Source organism: Drosophila miranda (assembly GCF_003369915.1).
Source record: "Drosophila miranda strain MSH22 chromosome Y unlocalized genomic scaffold, D.miranda_PacBio2.1 Contig_Y1_pilon, whole genome shotgun sequence".
NCBI lineage: Eukaryota > Metazoa > Arthropoda > Insecta > Diptera > Drosophilidae > Drosophila > Drosophila miranda.
The window spans coordinates 12,233,368-12,244,806 of NW_022881603.1; the positions used below are offsets into that span (position 1 = coordinate 12,233,368).

At 48.3% G+C, this 11,439-nt stretch overlaps 1 pseudogene; it reads left to right on the plus strand.

Annotated features, from left to right (window-relative positions):
- The first annotated feature begins 7,151 nt into the window (after window positions 1-7,151).
- On the plus strand, window positions 7,152-11,391 carry LOC117191081 (annotated as a pseudogene).
- Window positions 11,392-11,439: the final 48 nt, after the last annotated feature.

The following is an 11,439-nucleotide window of genomic DNA, read 5'->3' on the forward strand; positions in this document are numbered from 1 at the left end:
GCCCACTTCCGCCCCCACAAAGGACGAAAATCTGTGGCATTTTAAAGATATGAGAAAACCAAAAACGTAGAATTGTAGAGAATGACCATATCTTTAAGACTGCAGAATCTGAATAAGATCGTATTATTATTATAGCCAGCAGCAAGAAAACAATTTAATTTTTTCTCGCCCTGTCTCTCTCTAACACACACGTAGCATAGCCGGCTTTGCTTAGAGTAAAACATTAGCGCCTAGATCTCAGAGACTACAAAAGCTAGAGCAACCAAATTTGGTATCCACACTCCTAATATATCGGACCGAGACGAGTTTGTTTCAAAATTTCGCCACACCCCCTTCCGCCCCCGCAAAGGACGAAAATCTGGGGATATTCAAAAATCTCAGAGACTATTAAGGCTAGAGTAACCAAATTTGGTATCCGCACTCCTGTTAGATCTTACTATAAAACGTGTATCTTAAAATTTCGCCCCACCCTCTTCCGCCCACACAAAGGACGAAAATCTGTTGCATCCACAATATTGCACATTCGAGAAAACTAAAATCGCAGAATCATAGATAATGACCATATCTATCAGATTGCTGAATCTGGATCAGATCAGATCATTTTTATAGCCAATAGGAACAAATCAATTTGCAGTGGCTACGCAGCGCCCGACGTCACGCTCAGACTGATTTTCTGTCTCTCTCGCACGCACTCTTTGTCGTGTCGTTTAATATTAGCGGCGTCTGCCGGAGGAGAGCCATACTGACTTAGTATCGGGTATAACCGTAGAGTTGCGGTGTCCGCAGCAACTCACAACGTTCCCCCTCGTTTTTTAATATTACTTGGCAAATATCCGGGAAAAGTAGCAATGCCCTGTGCAAGGGTGTGAGCTCTGGCAAAAAAAAGGGGACATCTAACGTGGTGGTAATGATGGGTGATATGGCCAAAAGGGAAGCGTGCATAATTAAAAAGTTGTTTCTATCCCCCACACCTTTCTTTCAGTTTCTGGGTATATTTATTCCTGCAGCATGCGACAGTTATGCAATATCTTTATAGAAAGAAAGTGAGATATAAGAGCCGCCTATCCATAAAACGAGGCCCGCTGCACGTCCAACTCCTCCCGGAAGCCGTCGAGGAAAGCCTTGAAGAAGGCCGGGTAGTCGATGTTGGGTCTGTCCACGGTGTCGTCGTCGCCACCGAGGGGACTGGCCCAGGAGGGTTGGGGCAACAGCATGGCAGCGCTGAGAGCCGCCACAAGTTCAACAAGTGTCCAGGGAATCATTTTTCTGCTCGCAATCAACTGGTGATGCAATCGTTCGCGTTGCACTTTTATAGGCTGGTGGCAGTGGCACTGAAAGCCGGCCGACCCCATTCCGTTGTTACCGCAGTTGCTGGCCAGGCCCGAATCGGCTGGGCTTATAAACACGGTCGAGTCACAGCCATGGCAAATATTTGGCCAGATGTACGACACGTTTAGCGCAAAAAAAAGAATTAAAACCAAAGCGGATCAGGGGCAGATGCCACAGCGAACAATTTTTCAGCTTGTCCGTCCGCTTGTTGGATGGCGCTCAAAATCCAATTTGTAGAAGGCACAGCATCGCGTTTGATATGCGTGGATCTGCAAATCGCTGGATCCAATGATCCAAGCGCACATGACACCGCCAACGCTGCTCCATCCATCAATCATTGGGCCAAGCACCCAAGCGCTTCAAGTGCAGTTGCTTAGCAGCGCTTAATGTTAATTGATCGAGCTTTTGTTTAATTAAAATTTCATATTTGGGTCACACGATACTCAAACTCGGTCTTCGGTTCATATGCGGAAGTCCCAGACCCCTCCTACCCGTTTTATTTGCCCACTTTCTTAGCCTCGGCCAAGATTACCCAATAAATTATGGGAAAATACATATGCAAGGAATCTGGGGAGCTTTTGAACCCGATCTGCCGCATTTTTCTGCCACTTTAGCCGTGTGAAACCCGAAACCGAAACCGAACCTGACCCCAAACGAAAACGAAAGCAAATTCTTCTTCGGTAAAGTGAAAACAATCTAAAGGCCGACGGTTTGTTTTTGAAATGGATTTCTTTCAGACCTACCGAAAATCAACAGCTGTAGAAGATTCCTTTCATCCGAATTTGTGCCGGCAAAGTTTCTCGTCATAGTTTCTATGGAGTTTTCACTGTGATTTAATTCCCATTCACACACACGCCCTTAAGGAAGACAGTTGACAGTGGTCTTGGGCCTTTCTTTTGTTGTTATACCCGATACTCAAAATGAGTATTGGGGTATATTAGATTTGTGGTAAAAGTGGATGTGTGTAACGTCCAGAAGGAATCGTTTGCGACCCCATAAAGTATATATATTCTTGATCAGCATCAATAGCCGAGTCGATTGAGCCCTGTCTGTCTGTCCGTCCGTCCGTCTGTCCGTCTGTGCGTCCCCTTCAGCGCCTAGTGCTCAAAGACTATAAGAGCTAGAGCAACGATGTTTTGGATCCAGACTTCTGTGATATGTCACTGCTACAAAAATATTTCAAAACTTCGCTCCGCCCACTTCCGCCCCCACAAAGGACGAAAATCTGTGGCATTTTAAAGATATGAGAAAACCAAAAACGTAGAATTGTAGAGAATGACCATATCTTTAAGACTGCAGAATCTGAATAAGATCGTATTATTATTATAGCCAGCAGCAAGAAAACAATTTCATTTTTTCTCGCCCTGTCTCTCTCTAACACACACGTAGCATAGCCGGCTTTGCTTAGAGTAAAACATTAGCGCCTAGATCTCAGAGACTACAAAAGCTAGAGCAACCAAATTTGGTATCCACACTCCTAATATATCGGACCGAGACGAGTTTGTTTCAAAATTTCGCCACACCCCCTTCCGCCCCCGCAAAGGACGAAAATCTGGGGATATTCAAAAATCTCAGAGACTATTAAGGCTAGAGTAACCAAATTTGGTATCCGCACTCCTGTTAGATCTTACTATAAAACGTGTATCTTAAAATTTCGCCCCACCCTCTTCCGCCCACACAAAGGACGAAAATCTGTGGCATCCACAATTTCAAAGATATGAGAAAACCAAAAACGTAGATTATTATAGCCAGCATCAAGAAAACAATTTCATTTTTTCTCGCCCTTTCTCTCTCTAACACACACGTAGCATAGGCGGCTTTGCTTAGAGTAAAACATTAGCGCCTAGATCTCAGAGACTACAAAAGCTAGAGCAACCAAATTTGGTGTCCACACTCCTAATATATCGGACCGAGACGAGTTTGTTTCAAAATTTCGCCACACCCCCTTCCGCCCCCGCAAAGGACGAAAATCTGGGGATATTCAAAAATCTCAGAGACTATTAAGGCTAGAGTAACCAAATTTGGTATCCGCACTCCTGTTAGATCTTACTATAAAACGTGTATCTCAAAATTGCGCCCCACCCCCTTCCGCCCACACAAAGGACGAAAATCTGTGGCATCCACAATTTCAAAGATATGAGAAAACCAAAAACGTAGATTATTATAGCCAGCATCAAGAAAACAATTTCATTTTTTCTCGCCCTTTCTCTCTCTAACACACACGTAGCATAGGCGGCTTTGCTTAGAGTAAAACATTAGCGCCTAGATCTCAGAGACTACAAAAGCTAGAGCAACCAAATTTGGTGTCCACACTCCTAATATATCGGACCGAGACGAGTTTGTTTCAAAATTTCGCCACACCCCCTTCCGCCCCCGCAAAGTATGAAAATCTGGGGATATTCACAAATCTCAGAGACTATTAAGGCTAGAGTAACCAAATTTGGTATCCGCACTCCTGTTAGATCTTACTATAAAACGTGTATCTCAAAATTGCGCCCCACCCCCTTCCGCCCACACAAAGGACGAAAATCTGTTGCATCCACAATATTGCACATTCGAGAAAACTAAAAACGCAGAATCATAGATAATGACCATATCTATCAGATTGCTGAATCTGGATCAGATCAAATAATTTTTATAGCCAATAGGAACAAATCAATTTGCAGTGGCTACGCAGCGCCCGACGTCACGCTCAGACTGATTTTCTGTCTCTCTCGCACGCACTTTTTGTCGTGTCGTTTAATATTAGCGGCGTCTGCCGGAGGAGAGCCATACTGACTTAGTATCGGGTATAACCGTAGAGTTGCGGTGTCCGCAGCAACTAACAACGTTCCCCCTCGTTTTTCAGTATTTTTATGAACTCCAACTGTTACTGTTATGTAGGTTGGCAGCAGCATCATTATCATCATCATCATCATCATCAACATAAACTTCGGCAGCAGCAGGTTGTCACCGGTTTCCCGGTGGTACCGCAGCAACATCATACGCAATCGATCGGGTCTCTGTTGTTGTATACGTATCTTCTTCAGCGTATATTTCGGGCTATCTGGCTGGCCGTGTCTGAATGTCTGGGTCTTATGTCTGGGTCTGGGTCTTGGTCTGGCGCTGCCGCTTTTCAAACTCTTTTGCGGCCAAAATATTTCGATTAACATTGAATGTTTAGGTTCAGTTCAAGATCGCGCCTCGAACGGTTCAGTTTCACCTGGCTCCGCTCCGCTCAGTAGCCGGCTCCTTAAGCCCCAGTTCGAATAAAGGATATAATCCCAACCGACATACAGGATAATGCTTTAGCCTGACTTCAGTTCTGTGTTTTGTGAAGTTATATACTGAAAGTATTTGTGTGCGTACATCCATAGGATATTATTTAAACGAAAAGAACCCATTCGACGGTTGTGCCAAATTAAGAAAAACAAATAAAAGTTTGTCCATTTGGAATCGTTGACTCGGAAATAAATAAGGTAAAAATGTGGCTCCACGAAGAGTACCCCGAATAATCATCTAACGAACGGCGATTAATAAAATCAAATTCCCATGCTGAAAATGACAAATATCAGACACCCCCACGATCATACGAGCAGAAGATGCAGTTCGCTTAAGTGGGAGCTACTTAGAAGATATGTATTGTGTAGATCTAGTGAGCGAAAAATAAAACCTTTTATGGAGCTACTTATTTGAAGAATTGTCCGCTGAAATAATGCAAAGAAAATATGAATAATTTTGATAATTAATTAGGGGTTTTTGGGATGAGTAATGCAGGAAGTAGTCTGGGAAAGCTTAGTAAAGATTCGATGCTCATTTCAAAGTTCAAAGATGAGAATATTGAGAGCCAATAATCGAGATGGAGAGTCGTTAACAAAGTTACAGAAATGGAATAACAATACTGAAAACTAAGAGGCTTACAACTCTCGAGGTAATTCTCAATCTAACAGCCCCTCCTCTCAAGAACATTTCCCCAAAACCGTTTAAACATCTTGAGGCGCTTTGATGTAGGAATAATGATTGTAAATTTGCAAATGATATGTTTACAAAGCAAACACCAAAGCTCTCTAATCGGAATATCTAAGCGGATACAGAATGAATATCCCCAGAACGCTGGGCGCTCGTTGAAGTGGCTCACTCTCAGCTCGTGTTACGCACTCCGTTTACGTCATCTGACCATAAGTAGAACCCAGACTCAGGCCGAATTCCATAGATGCGGGCACTTCAGATGAGTGAGTGGCAGAGCAGCAGCGCTGACCAGCAGATCCTTCTACCCATCCCCATCCCAGCCATCAATTCAGCTGGATGACACTCGAGAGTCAGGGGCTTGTCGGCGCCAAATAGTCAGCGATTTGCTATAATTAAATACCCGACTAGGGGTAACCAGGTGTTCGGCCCAACAAAACGTGCTGCCAATTAGTATGCAGCAAAGGCAAAATCAGTCGGAGATCATAATAAAATATATAATGATCCACGCATTTGAATTACAGCGAAAATATGTATTCCATCTCATTGAAAATGCCTTTGATGGGTTTATCCATTCTCTTTTTTGTGGGTTTTGGGTTTTGATTTTCAATGCAAAGTCTGTTATCTGAAAGTTTCCCTCCCCACTCCGAAGTGTGGCTTCTTGAGTTATCATTTCAAATTGGTAGACAATTAAGTGCCGATTTGTTTGTCTGCTTCTGCACTATTTATGTAGCATAGCGAAATCAATCATTGAGTGTTTGGATGGATGATGGCTGGTCAAGTGTTTTGTTGCTTCCTTACACAACAATGCATGGAGATAATTAAGGGTAATATTTCAGGGTAAACACAACTGAAGAAGGTGAACTGAAGACCAAGTGTTCGTTTGGCAAGTACGTTGCCTAAGTCTTTCGTTTGAGCAGGCTTCAATTTGCGTGAACAGCAATGGTCAAAATAATAGTAGTGCCACCCACTTAATAAATACATATATACTGTTGAGCAATCCCTATTAATTCAGTTGCAATTGTATGTATCTGTATCTGTATCTGCTGTCAGCACATTTCATTGGGAAAAACCTAATGACATCAAGTGACCACAGCGGCTGTCCAACCGATGCCAAGCGTTCCGCTGCAAACCCATCGAGAATTGATTGCTCAAGTGCTTAACTGGAAGCGATTCGAATATTTTTTGGTGCTCAGATTTGATTAGCGTTTGGTAATTCGAAATTAGTCACATTCTAATGCGGCCCGAGTGTGATTAATAATGTTTGCTCATCCAGGTGATTGATGGAGCCGCTGGATTATCAGTGAAATGACCAACACTCGCACCCAAACTGACTCAAAATCGATCTCAAATGGGTATTCATAATTATCTTGAGTGGCAGAGCACTAAGATCGAAAGTGATTCGAAATCGATCATAAATATTCAAAATATTTCGAGAGGCACAACATCTAGATCGAACGGAAATCTCGGCAGCTATTTCAGGGTCAGGTCTCGCTTCCTTTTATTGTTTTATTTATCGGGCTTAACTGTCATTTGAGTCCGAATTCGAACCGCTGATGGACCCACGCAAAAGTGCCACACAAAAGTCGCTCCCCGGCTGGAAAAGGCATTTGTTTGGGTCTCGATTCGCTCGTTTTGGTTACGTGAAAGAGCGGACACGCCTCTACCTAATCCGTATGCTAATCAGTCGGCTCGTGGTGGTCGGTCACTTATGTGGCTTCATTCCCCATTGCCCCGCTCTCATTCGTATGCAAATTTGACAAACATTTTAATCAATGAGTTTGCCCCAATTCATGGTTTATAAATCAGCCTAATAAATAACGTTTAAGGTGTTGCAAGCGCCAGCTAATCCGAGCTCCACTTTCAGCATGAAGAGCTCCTGTCTGTGGATGGGGCTGCTCCTCTTGCTACTGGCCGCGTCCCAGGGCCAAGGCCAGAGCCAGCCTCACAGCAGCGGGGAGCACTTCGAGGACGCCGACAAGTCCAGCGAGTACACGGACCAGCAGTTCGATCTGCGGCACACGATACCCGGCGAGCCCGGCCTGGACTACCCCATCCTCAGTGCCCCGCCCAAGACGAGCTTCGTGTGCAAGGGCCGCCATGAAGGTGAGTGGAATCTCTAGCCCTCTCTCTACACCACCGATCTAATGGGATCCAATCTGATTCCTTCACAGGCTACTATGCTGACGTGGAGAGTCGCTGTCAGGCGTTCCGCATCTGCGCCCACACAGCGAGATCCCCCCAGGGCTTCGGCTTCCTCTGTCCCAACGGAACCCTGTTCAGCCAGAAAAACTTCGTGTGCGACTGGTACCGTAACGTGAACTGCGACGACTCGGAGCGGTACTATGACATGAATGCGGAGAATACCGTGGGAAGTACCCACGAAATGATGGAGCGCGTCCGCCACATGATGAAGTACCCCATGAAGACCATAACGAAGGCCCTGCAACAGGCCCAGACACATTCGCAGACTTCTCCCCAACAGCAGCAGCAGCAACAGCAGCAGCACCACCATCACCAGCACCAGAGCCTGAGCAAGTATCTGAGCAGCGTCAGTGGAGTACTCACCCATCCGGCGGAGGCCAAAGAACCACAAATTGCTGCAGGACGGGGTGAGGACATTAAAAGTGAGCCTCTTAATGCAGCAGGGCTAGAGACCATCTCTACCTCCGTCTCTTCTGACGATGACGGCGAGGGCATCTATGTGAACAGCCTGGGGGAGCTCTCCTCGGATCCGGGCATCCAGTTCGACCACACCAATGCCCACATCCTGGCCGAGTACCCGCGTGAGTATCACTACCAGAAGCAAAAGAACTTTGCGGAGCGGGTTAATGCGGGACTGGAGGTCTTGGCCGACACAGAGTCGACCTCGAGCGAGGGCCTTGCCCCTGACTACATGAAGCACATACGGAGCAACAAGGACGAGGCCACACAAGTGGATCTGGTCTCCAATATCAACAACCTGCTGGACGAGGTCTCCTCCGATGTATATTCCCCCGTTTCCGGCTACCAGTCAATGGCTCCGCACAAGATCAAGCAGCCCTTCAGGTTCCTCAGTCGCGGATTCGCCATACACGGATATGGCTCCAAGGGTAGCTCCTCGGCATACGTGTACAACAAACCCAAACAGACGCCGGGCACAGTGAGATTTACGGTGAGTTGCAGACGGATCATCCACTAAAATCCCGGAAACTATCTGGCAATCTGCTTCTCTATTTCTTCTATCTCTTTAATTCATATCTATCTCTTACTATCTCTCTATCTCTCTATCTCTCTCTTTCTATATATATTTCGCTACTCTATCAACTATCGCCTTCAACAATGCCTCACCCACATATGTATACCTCAAACCACACAAACCACACAAATTACACTCCAAAGCCCAATGAGATACCCACCGAAGATCTCAAATCCACTGAGCACAAGCACAAGTTTGCCAAAATCGCCAGCACCACCCCATCGACAACGGAAGAGAGTCCAGCTCTGCTGATAGCCCACACCCTGCCCACAGCGGAGGAGGCAGAAGAAGTGGAGGAAGCTGAGACCACCACATTGGCAGCAGAAACCGCTTCAAGCACTGTTGCTGTGCCACTCACCCTGCTGGAACCACCAATCCTGACTCCTGCACTCGCCATCGAATCCCTGGGCCAGGCAGCCGCCCTGACCGCCAGCCTGCCCCTCAGTGATGACCTGGTCCAGGTCGAGGAAAGTCCCGAGGCCGCCGAGAAGTCGAGCGTCCATCAGGAGGCCGCCAAGCTGCTGCTGGCTGGGGTGCAACTGACGTCCCACGACGAGGAGACACAGGTCCTCAACACAATTGAGTTGGCAGAGAGCAGCCCCTCCACAACTAGTACCTCAACCAGCACCACTCCCGTAATGATCACGTCCACGGAAACGGTCACAGAGATCAGCAGCACCCAGGAGCGGATTCGTGGCTACCGGCGCTACGCCCAGAATCGCGGTAATTCCACTTTGAGACGCGCCAACGTTCGTCCGCTGCCGGTGGTGCGCAGCACGACCAGCACAACGACACAACGAACCACCAATATGCCCACCCGCAGCTACCTGGAACGTCTGGCAGCAAGCCGCTTGCGTCTGTCCAGTTTGTCGTTGGGCACGAGGAGTACAACCAAGGCCCCGACCACCCAGGCGCCGGCCACCACAGAAGCAACCACTACCACAGATTCCTCCCTGTCCTATGTGCGGGGTGGGGCCGAGCAGGTGCCGAGCAAAAAGCTATCGGCGCGCCACATTGATCGGGAAACGAAGGTCAAGACCGGGAAGGCCAGCTGTGAGAGTGTCCACAGCAATCTGCAGAGGTTCCAAGTGCAGCGCAGGAATCGCATCGACACGCCAGCAACACGAGCCTCCAGCAGCATCAGCAGCAGCACCACCAGTACCAGCGCCACATCCACGACCAGCAGCTATCCCAGACCCACAGCAGCAGCACCGGTGAATCGCGGAAAGAATCGCTATTCGAACTTCAAGACGCAGGCTCCAGTCACGCGAACTCGGGCTCCAACCACCGCGCGAGTCTACACCACACCCGGAACCACCTCCTCTACTGCCCTGTCCACCCTGACGCAGCAAATCTCCGCCATAGCCTCGGGCTACGGTTACACCCAGGCACCACTCAACCCACCGCAAACCCAAAAACACACCCCACACGTATACGCCACACAAACAGTCAGCGACATTGCACCTCCCTCCTCTCAATCCATCACCTCGAGCCTTTCTCTCTCCTCTGGCTTCCTTTCCTTCGATAAGCTAACGCGCGCCATTGTTGACGAATCCGTCTTACAGAACTTCAAGAGTGTCCAGGCCAAGGGTCCGGCCCAGTCCCAGCAGCACCGTCCACTGACCAAGACCAGCTCTATTGGCAGCAGGAGTAGCAGCGGCAGCGGCAGAAACATCATTGGCTACAGCAAGCCACCCACAGCACCAGGTGAGGAGTCCTCAAGGTGAGGGTATGGCACGGTTTAATTGCCTCTCTTTTCCGCTCCACAGCCATATCCAGTCTCACAGTAACCCCACGCCCGTCGCAGCTGCCACAGCCTGCCTTGCCCACCCAACCCGGAATTGTGATTGTCCGCGCTGAGGGACAACGGATTGCTCCGAACTCCGCCAGCAACATCATCGCCTCCCTGACCACCCAAGCGCCACCCAAAGCCGCTCAGGGCAACTCGTACGTCTCGCTAAACGACTTCTTCAGCAGCAAGTTCGGACAGGGCAACGCAAACAGCGTTGCAGGCGCCACAACGCTGCAACAGCAGCAACAAGCACAGGTGCAGAGACAACCTGCACAGCAGCAGCATTATGGGCAACAGCAATAGCAGCAGGTGCAACAGCAGCAACATCATCATGTGCAAGTGCAACAGCAGGTACAGCGTCAGCAGCAGCCTCAGCAGCAATCAAACTACATAACGCAGCAGTACCAACAGCCCTCGCAAAACATTTACCAACCAAACATCTACCAGCAGCAGCCACATTCGTATCAGCAGCAACAGCAGCAGCATAATCCCTTCCAGCAACAGCAGCAGCAACAGTTCCACCAGCAGGCTCGTCCGTTGATACAGACTAATCAGCAGCCCTACCTGACGCCCAACATCTTCGTGCCGTACCAACAGCAACAGCAGCAGCTGCCACAGTTTCCTCCCCTGGCCCCGCCGGCACCTGTGACAGCCACTGGCTCAGTGCAGGGATCCTTCATCGGTGGACGCCATGTGGATCACCTGAATGTTCAGCTGCCTACGCTGGCCAATGGCTTGATTCCGGGACTGCAGCTTGCCCAGAAGCGCAGTGACGTGTCGGCCCATCAGCTGCAGCTGACGGACACCGGCGGCAGGCACCCAGCCAGCTCGGGATCGGGCAAGAGCAGGGAGCGGTCCTTCTATTCCGGACGCACCTCCTACCAGGTGCCCCAGAGCAGCGTGGGTCGGCTGCCCAACGACATAACGCAGCAGCTGCGCGGACGCCACCGACGCTACTGAAGGAGATTCCCCACTAGCACTACTTCATAGCATAGCTAAATTAATGAACTATTTATGCCTAAGTTAAGTTAACGATTAAATCTAGAGATCATTTGCTCAGACCCATATTCTATCCTGTACGTATATGTATGCGGCTGTATATTTTTTGCATATTTATTGAGAAATAAAAAGTAAA